Source organism: Canis lupus, chromosome 2 (assembly GCF_048164855.1).
Source record: "Canis lupus baileyi chromosome 2, mCanLup2.hap1, whole genome shotgun sequence".
Taxonomy (NCBI): Eukaryota; Metazoa; Chordata; class Mammalia; order Carnivora; family Canidae; genus Canis; species Canis lupus.
The window spans coordinates 62,300,338-62,316,739 of NC_132839.1; the positions used below are offsets into that span (position 1 = coordinate 62,300,338).

At 59.2% G+C, this 16,402-nt stretch overlaps 1 long non-coding RNA gene across 1 annotated transcript; it reads left to right on the forward strand.

Moving 5' to 3' along the window:
* Positions 1-769: 769 nt before the first annotated feature.
* Positions 770-9,286, forward strand: LOC140619717 (uncharacterized). Its single transcript, XR_012019537.1, has 2 exons — positions 770-951; positions 8,456-9,286. It is a non-coding gene; the product is annotated as an uncharacterized lncRNA (long non-coding RNA).
* The last annotated feature ends 7,116 nt before the right edge of the window (positions 9,287-16,402 follow it).

Below are 16,402 nucleotides of genomic sequence, written 5' to 3' on the forward strand. Positions count from 1 at the left end.
AGGGGCCACCGTCGCTACCCTTGGCAATGATTCAAAATCAGCTGGTCATTGGCAGTCCGATACAGAAAACCCTACATCAAAGGAAACTGTCAAGAGCAGAATGACCCCAAAAGGATAGAGCTGGCATCTATGACCTTCTGTGTGTAGGGACCTTGGAACTCATGCTTCCTGTCCCCTCAACCTCACACCAGGATCCCCATGTCCCTATGAGAGACCGGAGACTGGAGCATGAAGCCAGCGCGCTCTGCCTGGGGAGCTCTGCTGACAGCCCTGGCGGTGCCCCTGGGGCCTGGTTCCTGAACACCGGGCCAGGCCGGGCACCGAAGCCCGGGGACAGGCCAAGTTCCCAGAGCAGCTGTGCCCTCCTGCTCCTGACTCCTGGCAGTGAATCCCGCAGACACAGGCAGGCAAGAGGGGAAAGGGCCCGGGGCACCCCTCCTACTCCTCCCACAGCAGCGCCCAAGTCCAGAAGAACCGCAGCAATTGGAGTGGTGATTTCCAACATTCCCGGCAGCTGGAGCTCTGCCTGACGGGGATGGGGAGGACCCGCTCCGGGCTTCTGGAAGGACTGGCAAGGTGTGGCACAGGCGGTGGTCACTGAACATTTCTGGACAAGTGGAGGCTGCGGGTCCCTGGGCAGTGGCCCTGATGTGCAGGCCACCTGGGGAAGGTAAAGCTGGGGGTGGGGCCGAGGTCATGCATGCCTCGCGTCAATCAGCTTTTGTTGCGTAACAAACGCCTACAGATGTGCACAGACACAAAGCCAGCCCTGATGTTGGCCGATCCATCTGGGCTCAGCTGGGAGGCTGGCTCTAAGGGACCCCTCGGGTGTGGGTCTGCTCCACACATTGCTCGTCCCTCCTGGACCAGCAGCCTGGCTGGAACATGTGGTTCATCACTGTGATGGCACAGACACAGGAGGACAAGCAGAAAGCCTCGCCACCTCTGCAGGTTTGAGCCCCAGAACCCGCACACTGTCCGCCTGAGGTCAATGCTGGTCATGCCGCTGGGCCTCACCAGGTCCCAGATGTGCATCCCTCTTTTGGCAGGGAAATGGCCCCAGGCGGAGGGCTTGGGCACAGGGCTGTGAACAGCCGCCATGTGTGCCTTCTGCCGTGCCAACCTGAGACACTCGGACATGATCCAGGGAGCTGTAGACAAGCCCAAGGGCTGTGGGTGTGGGTGGTGGAGGCTGCTGCAGGCCTTTGTCCAGGGGACAGGTGACGGCAGCCTGGCTCCGGGCCCTGCAGGGGGGATGACAGAGAAGCTCAGAAAGCAAACCCCCTGGCCCTGGAGACTGCTAGGTGCCAGGATGAGGGCCTGCACGTGCTTAAGGATGAACCCATCTCTAGCTGTGAAACTGGGGAGCAGGGGCCCTGGGGGCGCAGAGGCCACGGGGTAGTGAGCCAGCTGTCAGGTCCAGCCACTGTCAGCTGTCAGGGGGCCACTTGCGATTGTGGCTGTGTCTGCTGTTGCACCGTGCATTCCGTGTGTGTCTATGTTGGGTGTTTGTGTGTGGGTGTGTGTGCGTGGTTCTCCACGGAGCCATCCCACTCCAAGGACACGGGGACAGCCACACCCTTCCCATGGATTCCACCTTGCCAGTCACCCCAGATCCCACACTGTGGGCAGGCTACAGCGTCAGCCTGCCGCTCCCTCCCCGCTTAGGTGCCTGGCCCTCCACAAGCCTGGAGACTGTCCTCCCAGCCGGAGGCTAGGACTGGGTCTGGTGGCCTTGAGGGTCACATCAGATGGCCTTGGCCCCACTCCTCTCATGAGAGAAGCAAGAAACAGTTTGTTGCCATGGCAACCTAAGGACCAGCCTCCCCTTGCTGCAATGTACCTGCCTGCGGACCTGGCCCTGACCCCAGCCCACTCGGCCTCAGGCGGCTGCCCGCTCCCAGACCCACACCTGCTGCCCACGGAGTCCCAGGAGTGGCAGGGCAGGACAAACGTCCTCCGGACTTGTGACGAGCCTCACTCACCAGGTCCACTGTGAACACCTGCTTCTCTGCAGCTCCTCCAGGTTCTTGAAGCAGAAGAGTCCACAGGGTGAAATAGGAGACCTGCTGTGTTGGGGGCCCTGCCTCAGATCCACCACACACACAGGTGACCTGAGGGGGCACCTTCCCCAAAACTGCTCCCCTAGGTGTGACCCCCAGACATGGCCCCATAAATAAACCCAGCCACAAGGAAAGCTCTTGTAGCACCGGCCAGGTGGGGCCAAGTCCTCCCCAGGGGAGGACTTGATTCTGCTTGCTGGGGGCCAGCCTGGGGGGCGTACGCTTAGTCCTATGGATCTTGGGTCTGGGCATCTATATAACTATGGTCCTTTGTCCCTGAGCATGCCGACAGAGCCACCCGCTGCCCATCTCCTCCGGAGCCGAGGGTGGTGGGGCAAAGCAGCCCTCAGGCCCCCACCTGCCCTCGGAGGATCACGCAGGCGTGGGTCCTGACGGGGGCTCCCGCTGGCTGTTTGCATGAAGGGCTCTCCAACAGGACCCCTCTCTGCCTGGCCTCAGTCTCCCCACACCTTCCCCACCTCCTTCTAGAGCTCAGCCCCCTCCTTTGGGACCCCCACCCCCACCTCTGAAGCAGAAAGAAAGCTCTCGTCCCATCTTCAAGACCAAGAAGTCATAGATGTTGGTTGCACTAGAGACCTGGGGTGCACCCCCACCTGCCGAGGTCATCCAGGCACCACAGCAGAGGGCAAACGGGTCTGTCTGCCCACTCCAGGCCGGCCTGTCCTGAAGAGGGGGCTGATGAGAGAGAAGGGATGTCCCTGCTCCTGTTCAGCCTGGCCATCCTCACAAGGGGCAGGATCAGAAAAACAGGGAACACCTGGCTGTCCCCCAAAACTGGTCCTGCTCAGGGGCCCTTAGTGCATGGAGGCCTCAGGACAAGTGCCCTGTACCAGCACAGATAGAAGAGGGTCAGGGGAGGCCAGGTGGGGCAGCAGGCCACCAGGGCCCTTCCAGACACCAGAACCCATTCCCCAGAATGTCCCCCACCCACGTCCCTGGAGAAGGGAGTAAGAGAGGAGAGTAGAAACTCGAGGAGAGGTTACATCCCTCCCTAGGCAGTGAGCTCACTACCTGTCTGATCTATCAGGACAGCCCAGACATGGGCAGCTCCCCCCGTTCCTGCTCCTCCCTCCTGTCCCTGCCAACCTCACCCCCACACACACACATACACACACACACACGGGGCATGGCGGGGTGGGGGGGATGCTTCACGGAGCTCTCGGGCCCCTCTACCCAGGACTGCCCTGCAGAGATGGGAAAACAGTGCCTGTGTCCCTTGGCAGGAAGGGCAGGGGAACGTGCTGGTGGCCTGGGTGTGGGCCTGGCCCAAAGTCTGCACAGATGGAGGAGGCCCTCTTTGCTTTTCTATGTCCAGCATGGTCAGATGGCCCCTGCCATGGCCTCCCACCCAGTGAGTGTCTCGCCATCTGTGCACGCACTTGGCTGCCAGCTCCACCGCCTTGGCCTGCGCTGGGTCTGCCCCACCGGCCCTGGGCCCACCCTCCCCTGCAGCCCCTTCTCCAGCGAGGGTTTGACCCCATCGCGGGGCTGCCTACAGCCCTCGGTGGCTCCCCAGCACCTGTGGGACTGAACTCCACGCTGCTGGCCTGGCCTGGCTCTGCCCTCCCTGCCCCAGGACCCCCACTCCTGGCCGCCCAGGCTCTGGAAACCTCCGTAGGTGCCTCCTGCCCAGAGCTGGACAAGCCGGCCGGCTGCCTCTGGCCATCCCTCCAGGAATTGCCTTGGGGTGGAGAAACCTGGAGTCTCAGCTGCACTCAGCTTCCCGGGAGCCCCTCCCAGAGCCCCCCCCCCACTTTTTGGGGCTCTAACGCATTTTACCTTCCTTTACACGGACTGTTTCTTCCTTCCTTTCACACTCCGAAGGGCCAGACACGGGCCAGAGCGGTTGCAGAGGCAGGGAGGTGCCGCGACACAGCTGGCATCCCCAGGAGCTGAGGGGCCAGCGGGAGACAGAGCCAGATGCAAGGGGCCAGTCAGTGTCCGGCCCAGAGAGAAAATAATTGTCATCCCCGTGGCTTGTTCCCTGTGCCCACCCACCCCACGCGCCCCACGTGCCCCCCATGTGCACCTTCACACATGCTCGCCACTCCCTCACCATGGCCCTCTGCATGGACAGAAGCAGACACAGAGGGGGAGGACACTGGCCGGCCACGCAGCAGCGACAGGGCCAGACAGCTGGCTCTGCACCCATGCCCAAGTCCCTCCAGGCTAATTTTCCTGTGAAAGGGGACCCCTGTCTGGGCCGGGTCAGGGGGTAATGCACAGCCGCCTGTAGTGACCAGTGACACTCCCAGGATGAGCTGAGTGGGTGTACCCCCACCAACCAAGCCCCGAGTTCCTGAACCCCACTCCCTCCCTCCCTCATCTACATACCAAGTCCAGCTAACCCTGGTCACGGCTCAGGCCCAAGCTGATGAGACACAACAGGCCCGACCCCAAGCTTGGCAGTCGGGGTGCCGGGAGGGTTGGACCCACAGAAAGAACTGGACACGGGCAGCTGAGCTTGAGGAGGCCTCTCCGGGGCACTTCTGTCCTGGGGGCTGGCTGCCCTCTCCAGGCCTTCAGAGCCACACCATCCCTTCCTGTCCAGGCATCTCAGGGACACTAGAGAACCTGAGGTCTCCTACCGGGCCTGTCACCCCACACCCACTCTGTGTCCTGGCCTGGGAGGGGAGGATGTCATCTGCCCGTGACCTGAGAGATGGCACGCTGCCTGCCTACCTGTCCAGGCTGGCACCAGACACTCTGCTGACTGCTGAGCTTCGAGAAGCCGGCAGACGGGCACAGGGCAGGGGTGGATAGAGCCTGCCAAGCCCTCTGGCAGACGGAGGCCCTCAGGGTGGGTTTGACCAGACCCCAGGCAGGGAACTTGAGGTCTGGGGTCTCGAGAGCCAAGGCAAACTGGGGCACGGAAGTAGGGCTTGTCCCGGCCTCACCCCAACTTCGTGGACAAGAGCAGCCAAGAGCAGTGGGAGACATGGTCACTGAGGCAGCTCCCAGGCACCAGATGCAGCAGAAGCTTAAGTCACAGGGAGCGGCTGCTATGGGCTGGGTTACACACCCCCAAATCCACCTGCTGCGGTCCTAACCTTTGGAACTTGTGAATGCCCGTACTTAGACTGCCCATACTTTAGAGTCCTGGGGTGGCCCTGAGCCAATCAGATTGTGACCTTGCTGGATGAGGGATCAGGAAACAGACACACAGGGAGCGACCACATGAGGACGCAGGAGGGGACGGCGTCAACACGCCACGGACAGAGGCCTCAGGGGAACCAACCTGCCCGCGTCTAGATCCCGGACTCCCGCCTCCGGGACCAGGGGAGAAGGAGTTCCCACTGTGTAGGCCCCCGGCCTGTGCTGGCTTGTTGTGGGCCATAGCAGATTCCCAGGTGGCAGCCCGAGTAGGGTCGCTTCCCGACAGGCTGGGCTCTGAAGTGGCTGTGACCTGGAGCCCCTGCAGCAGCTACAGAGTGGCTCCACTACAGCAGCAGTTGGGGTCCCCAGAGTCCCTAACAGCAGATAAGGCCTCTGTTCCCTATGGGTCTAACTGGGCCTCAGGGAGGCCAGTGGCCTCTCACCAAGGGGGCTATGAGTGCTGAGCCCTGGGGACCCCAAAACTCCTGGTCCCTGATCAGGCACTGGGCTTTTCACTCTCTCTTGCAGGGCTGCAACCATCCCTTCCATGGAAGGGGAAACTGAGGCCCAGGAGGGTGACTGGCTAGTCACTAGTAGGGGCTGGGAGTGGAGTGGTAGCCAGGCCCCCAGGAGAAGAACACAGACGCTGTCCTCGGTGTCAGGCCCTGGGCCCAGCTCCACCAGGCAGGCTGGGTGTTCTGTGCAGCCCTTCCCCCCTCCACCCTGCCAGAGTGCCATCCTAGGCTGACCACACCTTCGGGCCACCAGAGGATCATAGAACCATCTTGGGGTAGTGAATACTCACTGCCAGTAGCTTTTCCTTTTTTCGTTGTTTTTCTTCTAAAAGATTTTATTATTTATTCATGAGAGACACAGAGAGAGAGGCAGAGACATAGGCAGAGGGAGATGCAGGCTCCCCACAGGGAGCCCAATGTGGGACTTGATCCCAGGACCCCGGATCATGACCTGAGCTGAAAGCAGACGCTCAACCGCTGAGCCACTCATGCGCCCCTACCAGCAACTTTTCTAAACTTCACCTTACACCCTGCTTGGTCCCCTGGGGCTTGGGGGACACCCCCCCTCCTGCCCAGAGGACATGTCCTAACCCCAGCTTAAGCCTCCTGGGGCAGGGATGGCATGGAGGAAGGACCAGATGGAAATACCGTGTCCCTGCAACAGTAGGCTTTCAGGGTGGCTGATGTGCTTCTGTGCCCCCTGCCCTCTCTGGGCACTTCCCAGTGGCCCCCCGGGCCCCTGGCCCTCACCTGACCGCAGAGCACCTCAAAGCGGACGTCCATGTGTCCTCTGCCCTCCCAATAACCCCACCCTGCCATGGAAGCCTACTCAAATGGCCTGGCCTCTGGAATTCCTCCTCCCGAGGCAGCCCCAGTGTCTCCCTCACCGGGGCCCCAACTGCAGGGAGCCCTTGCCAGCTTCACCCCAGGGTCAAGCTCTCCTGAAACGTCCTCCCGGGTAGGCAAGTCAGCCAGCATCCAGTCAGGGATGGCCTCTTGCAAGGATTGCCTACCTCAATATCCCCAAGGCATCTAAGTACAGTCCCCCCAACAAGGCAACACCCCACCCTCACCCAAGCCAAAGCCACCTGCTGACTCTCTAGTTGTTTCTTACGTGACCCAGAGGTGAGAGGTCACAGACAGAGCCTGGATAGCCTGCAGGTTGATCCTGCTCACCACTCCCACTATGTAGCCCCTAATGAGGTATCTAGTCACTGTCTGCCTCAGTTTCCCCACTGATGGACACAAATAAGCAAAGTTCACCTCCTAGCATTGAAAGAGCCAATATTTGCAAGGTGCTCAGGACAGTGTCTGGCAGGGAGGACCAGAATGGAGGGTACAGCACCCACCAACCAGGGTGTGTCCAGAACCTCCCTTGAGAGTGTGGGGCACACCTGCCCCATCCTTAGGTTTGGGGCTCAGGCAGTGGGCACCCCATCCCACATCTGTTACACACACACTACCTTTTATCACCCCTCGGGCAGAAGCCCCAACATTCCAAGGAGGCAGTGGGGGATCCGGCAGGGCACAGGGGCGGGAGGCCGTGACCCAGCCCCACACGATCCACTGCCCTGAGACCCACTGAGTCTGCGCATGGCAGTCCATGAAACCCGGCTCTGGGGGTCAGTTCACACTCTGCCTGGAGCCCAGGACAGCAGGCAGTGCTGCTGGAGACACAAGGCTGCCTACCTCTAGCAGCTAACTGCCAAGCTCACCTCATAGACTGGCTCAGCTAGTGGCCAGCCAGAACTCGAAAACACAGGTGGCCAGGCTGCCCCACGGCTGAGGAATGATGTGGGGGAGGCTCTAGGCTCGCCTCTCCCTGACTCCACAACCTCAACAGCTTAGGTCCCCACCCAGTCCACTTGCTCTGTGTTCATCCCACTGGGCCCCCAGGCCTCGGCCCCCCACAGCTTCTGAGCCCCATCTCAGGGGATCCAACTGCCATACTCTTTCCTGTGACCACACCTGCCACCCCCGCTGGTCCTCAAGGGTCCCTGCAAGCCCTTTTTGTCCCTTCTCCCTGCAGGAGTTCTGAGGCCCTACAAGGGGGTTGTGGTAAGTGGGAAAAGTCAAAGGGGTCTTCACAGCACAGCCCTGAGAGCCAGTAGGGCCCTGCAGAGTCCCACCTGTATCTTTTGTGGCCAGCACAGAGCAGGCACAGGGTGAGGGGCCAGCTAATCACTGGATGGACAGATAGACAGATGGGAGGCTAGATGAATGGACAGATGGATGGATGGATGGATGGATGGATGGATGGATGGACAGATGGATGACTGGATGGATGGACAGATGGATGGATGGACAGATGAATGGTTAGATGAAGGGTGGATGGATGGACAGATGGATGGATGGACAGGTAGATGGATGGATCAATGGAAGGATGCTTGGATAGATAGATGAATGGATAGATAAGAGGTGGATGGATGGATGGACAGATGGAGGAATGGACTCAAATGTGTCTCCAATGCAACCGATGTCACTGCTCTCCAAGGCCCAGATGCATATCCTTTCTGTCTTCATCAACAACTATTGGCTCTTAGCCTAAGTTCCTTTTCTCCCCTCAAAGCTCTGGGTCTTCTGCCCCCAACTTCTCCTGACCTGGGTCCCCACTCCCTTGAGCAGAGACATCAGACACGACAGAAGACAAAAGGAGCACTCAGGGCAGATGCTCTGTCCTTCTACCGTGTGCCTTTGGGAAAGTACCTCAGCCTCTCTGAGCAGCAATCCCCACTTCTAAAAAGCCCACTTATTTCCCAGGATCGAGTGAGAGTCAAACGGGACAGCAGCCAATCTGATCAGATGTGGGCTTACAACCGACTCCCAGCACCAGCAGGATCGCACTCAGTACACCCTGCCCAGTAAAGGAGCTCCCGGAGGTCCGGCTGACCAGCACCACCCGGTGGCCACGTCCTGTCAGCCTGCTCCATGCTGCACAGACCTCAGCCCGGGCGTCTGCTCTGGGCCCAGGGCCTCTCCCGCGCTGTGGGCCTGACCGCACATGGGCCTCTACTGCTCATATTTTCTGGAAGAGAAGACTGGACCAAGAGGTTAGCGGCTTGCCTGTAGCCACAGCTCCTAAAGGATGGAGTGGAATTTGAGCCCGGGGGTCCCTGGCTTGAGATTGCCCTTCTATTGACTCCCCATCACAGGAACCCCAGACACACGCACACACACACCATGCTGGCTGCTTCTCCAAGGCGTTCCTCTGCTAGAATGCCCTTCAAAGTTTAGTGCAGATGGGCCACCTCCTCCAGGAAGCCTTCCCTGACTTCCTATCCTCCACCCATCTGCTTGGGTAGATGCCTTCTCTCTGGCTGAAGCCTTCCAATCACAGGCACCCTGCCATTGGCTCATTCGACACATTCTGCACAGAACCCTGTGCCTGCCCAGGTCCTCTCTCCACCTCCGGCACGCAGTAGGACCGGCACTTTGCTGCCAACTCTGATTTGTCCCGGTCTGAACAACGTCCATCACCGAGCGGCTATGAGTAAGCCTTTGGTACCTTCCGCCAAGATCTTTTCATTAGCCCTGTGTTTGTTTGGGCTGTTTTTGCCCTTTTAAAGTAAAAATAGTTTATTTTTAACATTTTGATGCTGTTGTTTTCTTTTAAGAAGGTGCAAAAAAAAAAAAAAAAAACCATGCCTGTTTCTTTTCTTGGCCCAGCATGTCTGCGAGCAGCCTCCTCCTCAGATGCCCCGGAGGCTCCGTCTGGGTTCGCAGGGAGAGGCAGTCAGAAGGGCAGGGGAAGGAAGGAAGGACTCACCCCCTGGGGACAGACCAAAGATGCAGAGGATGCCCCAGGACCCCTCCCCAGCAGGGACGTGAGGCCAGGAGGAGCCCAGAGCCCCAGAGCCTCCCACCACACCTGGGAGCCACTCCTGGGAGCCACTCCTGGTTGCACACTTGCACCCTCCCGCAAGTGCCTCTGGACGCTCCCGCAGCCCTGCCTGCTGTGCACTGGAGCCCGGGGGCAGCCCAGTTCCAACCTCGGGAAGGTCGGGAAGGTCGGGAAGGTCGTGGGCCCGAGAGGGAGGCCGGGAGGGAGGCCAGGAGGGGCAAGGGATGGAGCCGCGAGGACGGGTCTAGAAGGCCTCCTGGAGGAGACCCTCCAGAGCTGAGCCCTGAAGAAAGAGCAGGAGCCCACCAGATGAACGAGGACAGGAAGGATACTGCCAGAGGCACCGGAAGGGTCGTGGCCAGTGTGCAGCGTGTCCGGCCAGGCAGGACCAACTCCGGAACTCCCTGGTGTGGTCGCCCGTTTACTCATTTCTCCAAGAGACAGTCGCTGCCCAGTTTCCCTCTGCATCCCCTCCCCCGCCCCCGAGCCAAAGCCTACAGACACAGACGAAGATCAGACAAGGCCCTAGAAGGTTCTAGATGCTCCCAGGCCAGGATGGGGAAAGAGACTACAGCCCCTGTGGCTCCGAGAGGAAGGTCTGAGTCCTTCCAGGGGGAGTAGTGTCTAGTCTGTCACTTGACTGAGATCAGAAAGGAGGGGCTGGCTCCAGTAGGCACACAGGGGGTAGGTGGTAGGAGGGAAAGGCCCCAGGCAGGGACTGTCCTCACCATGAGGGCAAAGTTGGGGCCAGAGACCCACTGTCATGAATTCGCCATGAGGACAGCACCGACCCAGTGTAGCCACCACCCGCCCACAGTCAGCCAGCGAGCCCCACAAGCACCTGCCATGGGGGAGAGGGGGCAGAGGGGGTGTCCTGGGCACAGACCCAGGGTGTCCAGGGACATCTGTGACCCAGGGTCCACAGGCCCGTGTCTCCCATCCAGGTGTCTCTATCCTTCCTTCCCTGCCCCCTCCCCTGTCTCCCATGAGGCCCAAAGACAAAATGGAGTCTCTGAAGACCCTACCTGCAAGACCACCATCAGTGCTGTCCCTGGCTAAAAGGGTCCTGTCCCTGGTGGGAAGGGGATGACAGGGGAGGGCAGGGAGCAGGAAGAGAAGAGCAGGACACAGCCCAGGGGCGGGGGGCTGGGGGCTGGGGACCAGGTCAGGCCCAGAAGCTGCAGGAGCGCCTCCAGGGTTACCGGCTATGCAGCGTGTGCAGGATTCCTGCCAAACGCCCGGGGATGGGAGGATTCTCAACTCAGCCCTCTGTCACCTTCAGGCCCACAGTGATGCCACCGACCCCAGCAGGGCCCAGAGTGCAAAGCCCTTCTGCACCCTTGGCCCAGAAGGGCAGACGGACCCAACCGCCCACTGGCTCCAGCCCCACCTGCCTCACGGCCACAGCCACCTCTGTGCCCTGCCGCCCTTGCACCCACAACAGGCGGAGTGTCCTTCTAAAGCAAGAGCATCACCCCCAGCCCAACCCTTCACAGCACGTTCCACAGCCCCTGGCTGGGAGGCGGTGGGCAGGGACTGGGGGCTGGTTCTGAATGTCGACTCCTCCACCAGGCAGCCAGGCCGGGCCCTTGCGGGAACCCAGAGGGACCGTCTGCTCCCAGGCCGCCCCCCCACCCCTAGGACATGCAGGCCCACCGGGCCTCACCGCACTCCCGTGTGCTCCCAGGTAAGAAAGCGGCAAGAGAAGCTGGGGAGGGAGGCTGGCTGCCAAACCCTCCGTCGGGGGATGGCAAGCTGTCACATGTGGAAGATTGTCCCTGTCTTTGATAAGACGTGTCCTTAACAGCCAGTCCACTTCCCTTCCCCACTCCACCTGAACTGGGATCTTTGGGCCTGAGGCCTGGGCTGCGTGTCCCCCACTTCCATACAATTTCCTCTGAAAGAGTCATGGCAGCATTTATGAGCCACCTACTGCATACTTGGCCCTAGGACAAAAAGAAACTATAGTTGGGAGGGAAGTTATAAAATGGAAAACACGGTGTCTGGGAGGCTCAGCTGGTGCAATGACAGGAATGAGATATTGAGACGGCCCCTGGCAGCTGTCACTGCTGCCAACAGTCTCCTGCCACAGGAAGGTCCTGTCCTCTGGCCCATCCCTGCCTCCCAGCCTCCTGGCCTCCCCATGTCCTGACCACAGGGAAGGAAGATCCCGGCCAGCCCCCTTCAGCACACACGGTGGGACAGCTGTGCCCCCCACACACACACCCATGCTGGGGACACACACGGGCTGAGGTCCCACTCACGGGTGCTCCACGGCTACCCGGTGTCCACACCGCACTCTCATGGGAAGTGCCGGGATGACATCTCTGCAGGTGGCCCTGCAACCCTCTCCCACGCATCCCAGGTCTGGGTCCCGAGGGCTCCACGGGAAGCAGAGTGGCCCTTACGGCCTTCTGTGACCTTCTGAGGAGAAGACATGTCAGGGCTGAGGGGCAGATCCTGGGAGGGTGAGGCACAGCCCTGGGAGCCAGCAGCACACCGCCCGGACCAAACCCCTCTGACCTTAAAATACGGCTTCACCTTCTGGAAGCCGAGGCCTCACTGGACCTCAGCTTCACTAGTCACCGGATCAAAGGCCTCCATCTGTGGTGGCCCGTCCCATGACTCGGCTGTCACACCGAGGGGCTGGGCTGGGGGCCCGGAAGAGGGGCATGTGGACGTGGTGGGGGGCTGGGCGGTGCTGGCGGAGGGCCTGTCTTGCAGCCCTGCAGCCTCTCTCAGGAAGGAGCACAGCTGTGGCCGCGCCCAAACCGAAGGGAGCCCAGCCCACAGCTCTGTGAACGGCCATCACCTTCTCAGCCATGGGCGGCAGGGGCGTCCTGGGCTCACCCTGCCCTCGACAGCAGGTGGCCTCTCTGTGCCCCCCGCAGGTCCCGGCGGTGACCAGTGCCCACCCCTCGCCCTGCTCGCTACCCCGCTGCTCACTGCTACCCGGGCTCCAGGGGAAAGGACCAAGTGGCAGGATGCACACGGACGCCAGCTCCACTCCCAGCTCCAGCCTCAGGCCCACACAGCCGTGGTCTCCAGCCACACACGGCTGAGGTGGAGAGGAGGGGTCCCCCCAGTAAGGCCCCCCAGGAGCCGCCTGCCCTTCCTGCACCACCAAGTCTTCAGCAGTGAAGTAAGACGTGGGACAGGCTGAGGCCCAGTGAGCCCGAGCCCTGGGTTTGAATCTGGAACATGCCGTGTAGGAGCTGGGTGACTGGACACCAGCCTCCCCGAACCTCTGACCGGAGGTCCAGGTCCCACTGGGAAAAGGGAGTGTCTTTCATGGAGAGGAGTAAACAGCCAGAAGGAACCCGCTGTGGGGCAATGGGGTGGGACAGCAGGTCAGAGGAGCTGCCAGAGGCCACCCTAAGGTGTAGAGTTCCTGATAAAACAGAAAAAAAGAACAAAACCCTATAGAAGAAAAAAAGACATGAATAGACAGGACACAGAAAGAGAAATGCAGATGACCTTCAAACATAAGCAATGAGCTGAGCCTCCCGTGGTAGAAATGCAAACTAAAACTCCCCAGGATCCCACTTCTTCCAGGCGCCCTCTGGGCAGGTGTGTGGACTCCCAGGCAGCTTCACTCTCTGCCCCCCAGGGAAACAAAGTGCTGTGGTGCTCCAGGGAACCTTCTGGACAGGACAGCAGCAGAGATGCGGTGACCTTTCAAACCAGCGATCTCCAACCTACCCTGGAGACTCCTGCACAATACAAGCTACGCATACATGCAGACTGCTCGGGGCATTATTAGTAACATCGAACAACCAGAATGTGCCAGCCGTCCTTCCACAGGGGCCTGGCTGGGTAAACCGAGGCCCGTCTCCATAGCAGGGCAGGCAGCAGCCACAGGAGGGACAGAGGCCGACCTTCATGTCCCAGCAGATGTGCTCCCAGGATGTGGCCCACCTTCTGTGAAAGGCAGGTCGGGCACCTGTAGGTGTGACTTCCTGCTGCTACCCCAACCTGGCTGGATGGGACGAACCTCTGTCACATGTGCATGCCAGACAGAATGGACAGAGGACATAGCGGTTTGCAGACGCTCAGCGACAGCCACTGCAGGACTGTGTGCCTAGGACCCAGGGGGAGCTCCGCGTCCTCTCTGCTTTCCTTCGGGGCCACAGTATGGGGTGGGGGGGCAGTGGTCCCACCCAGCTCTGCCAGAGTCTGGGAGTCCAACGCAGCTGGAACCTGAGGGGCAGAGCACTGACCAGTGAGGAGGCTCAGAATGTGCACGGGGCTTCCTAACATCTTCTCAACACTTAGCTGCCCAAGCTCAAGCAAGACACAGTGAAGCCTGGGACCTGGGGGCCCACCAGAGAGTCTGGAGGCCACCCGGTGCCAGGAGCCACTCTCGCCCAAGCCAGGCAGGCTGGGAGATCTTGCGGAGCACCCTGCTTCCCCCCTAAGCCACAAAGGCCAGGCCTTGAGAGCAGGCCCCCTGCCCTGCAGGGAGGCCCTGGCCAGACACCCTCCAGCAAAGCTTGAAACCAAGCCTCAGAAGGATGTGCTGGCACGCCAGCAAATAAACTGCCAGCCAGGACCCAGTTCTACAGTTCAGATCAACACAGGACAGGCCCTTGTGTCTGGGCTACATAAGACGATGAGCGGTGAAGAATAAGGACAACATGACACATCATGGGCAGGGTGGGAGGGGGTGTGGGGATGTAACAGGAACGGAAAACACCAGGGCACTGGGACCGGCAGGTGAGCACCCTGAAACAGCCGATGCCGGCTGCCCGAGAACTCCAAGAAGCAGATGTCCACAGCGAGGGAGCAAGTGGAGTGTCGCAGCAGAGAGCAGGAAGGTCCTAGAAAGCACAGTGGAAGTTCTACCACTATAAAGTACAGCGGGGGTGAAAGTCTCGTTGGGTGAGCTTTAACAGTGGTGGAGACTGCAGAAGGGATTCGTGAACTTCAGACAGAAATCACCCAATAGGAAGGAAAAGCCGAGACAAGGACTGAAAACCAGAGATTCGGTTGCACAGGGAGACACGGTCAGATGGCCCAACACGGGCATCTTGCACAGAGTCCGCTCCCGGGGTTCTGGGAGGGGAGGAGGGAAAGGCAGGAACACGAGGAAACATGGATTTGAAGAAATAATGGCCAAGGTTTTTCCAAACATGATGTAAATACACAGATCCAAGAGGTTTGGCAAACGTGAGCAGAATGCACACACCACCGCTGCCACCACTATCGCTGCCACCACCACTGCCACCAAGATGCTTTATGTTGAAAACCAAAGATAAAAGTAAAATCTTAAAAGCTGCCAGAAGAAAATAAAAACATTGCATATAAAAGAGGAAATAGGAAAAACTCCTAGCTTCTCATTGGAAATGATGTGCTACGATTTGGATATTTACGTCCATACAAAATTCACGTGTGGAATCCAACTCCCAAAAAAGGTGGCACTAGGTCGAGGGCCTTTGGAAGGTGGTCAGGTCATGAGGGCAGGCATCCGCTGTCACACCCCAATGGAACGGGGTTCCCGTGAGAGACCCCAGAGAGCCCCCCTCGCCTTCGGCCCTGGGAGGACTTAGGGAGGCACCCTCCTAGAACCAGGAGAGACTCTCAATCAGCCGTGCCAGCGCCCAGATCTTGCCCCTTAGGACTTCTAAAGTTTTTCTAAGAGAGATAAAGAAGTCAATAGGAGATATCATGAAATGATTTTTTTTAATGCTCTATCCAATCAGAAAAGGCAGGAAAAGAGGGAGAATAAGACAAGAAAACATGCAACCAACAGCCTCAGGTTGTGGGCTCTGAAGGGCAGCATCAAGCAACCCAGCTTTCCTATGGGGAGCAAGGGACTCCTTCTCTCACGAAGGACTCACACCTAACTTCCAGCTCGCAGACCACAGGGGTCACAAGGACATACTGAGCAATACCAGGATGGTACGTGCAAGCACGGGCTGATGCGGCCACCACCCGAGACAGCTGCCCCAGCCCCTCTAAAGTAGCTGCTGTGCAAAGAACAGGAGGGCAGTTTGAAACGTAACCAGAAAAGAACTCCTCTAGGTTGAAGGGAAGAAAGAGACAGCCCGGGATGCAGGGCATGATCTCGGTTCACACAAACAGCCACAAAAGGGACTGGGGGACACTTTGGATGCTCTCTACTAGAGAACTGATTGTTAATTTTCTCCGGTGGGATCATGGAATTGTGGTTCTGTGGGGAATGTCCGTCTCCTTAACAGAGGCAGGTGGCAAGATGAAGGCTAATGGGCCACAGTGTCTGCAGCCTGCACTGAATGTCCAGCAACACCCGGAGGATGAAGGGAGAAAAAGGACATGCAGGGGCAGTCTGTCCATAGTTACTGGGCCCAGGCTGGGGAGGGCCAGGTGTTCATTATACTGTTCTCCCATATTATTCTTCCATTATGAAAATTTTCATAATTAAAAAAAAATCCTGCAGTTATGCACAGATCAGATCTCCAGGAGGCTCAGCCATCTGGTGCACAGGCTTACGCCCAGAAGCAGGAAGGCCTGCTCAGCACCCACCGTGGCAGTCACCAAGCACTCCAGACCACGGCTGCCATATGGGTATTTATTGCTTGAGCCCCAGCATCCACCCCATCTGCCCATCAGCTCTGGTTTTCATTCATGGAGTTTGCAAGAAGCTTACTTCACCCTAATCTGATCATTCTATCCTTTGATCTCAGACATTGAGTCACAGACCAAATGTGATGGACCCAGTCATTCCAGAGTGGACAGGAAGGAATGAAGATGCTTCAGGAGTTGTTGGCAAACAGCTTGAGAATATATGGGAAGCCAACTCTAGGATAAGCTAACCCCGCAAAAGCAGCACATAGAGGCTAAGGATTGTCCTCGGTGACCTCTAGAGCTGCTGGAGCACCCCTCAC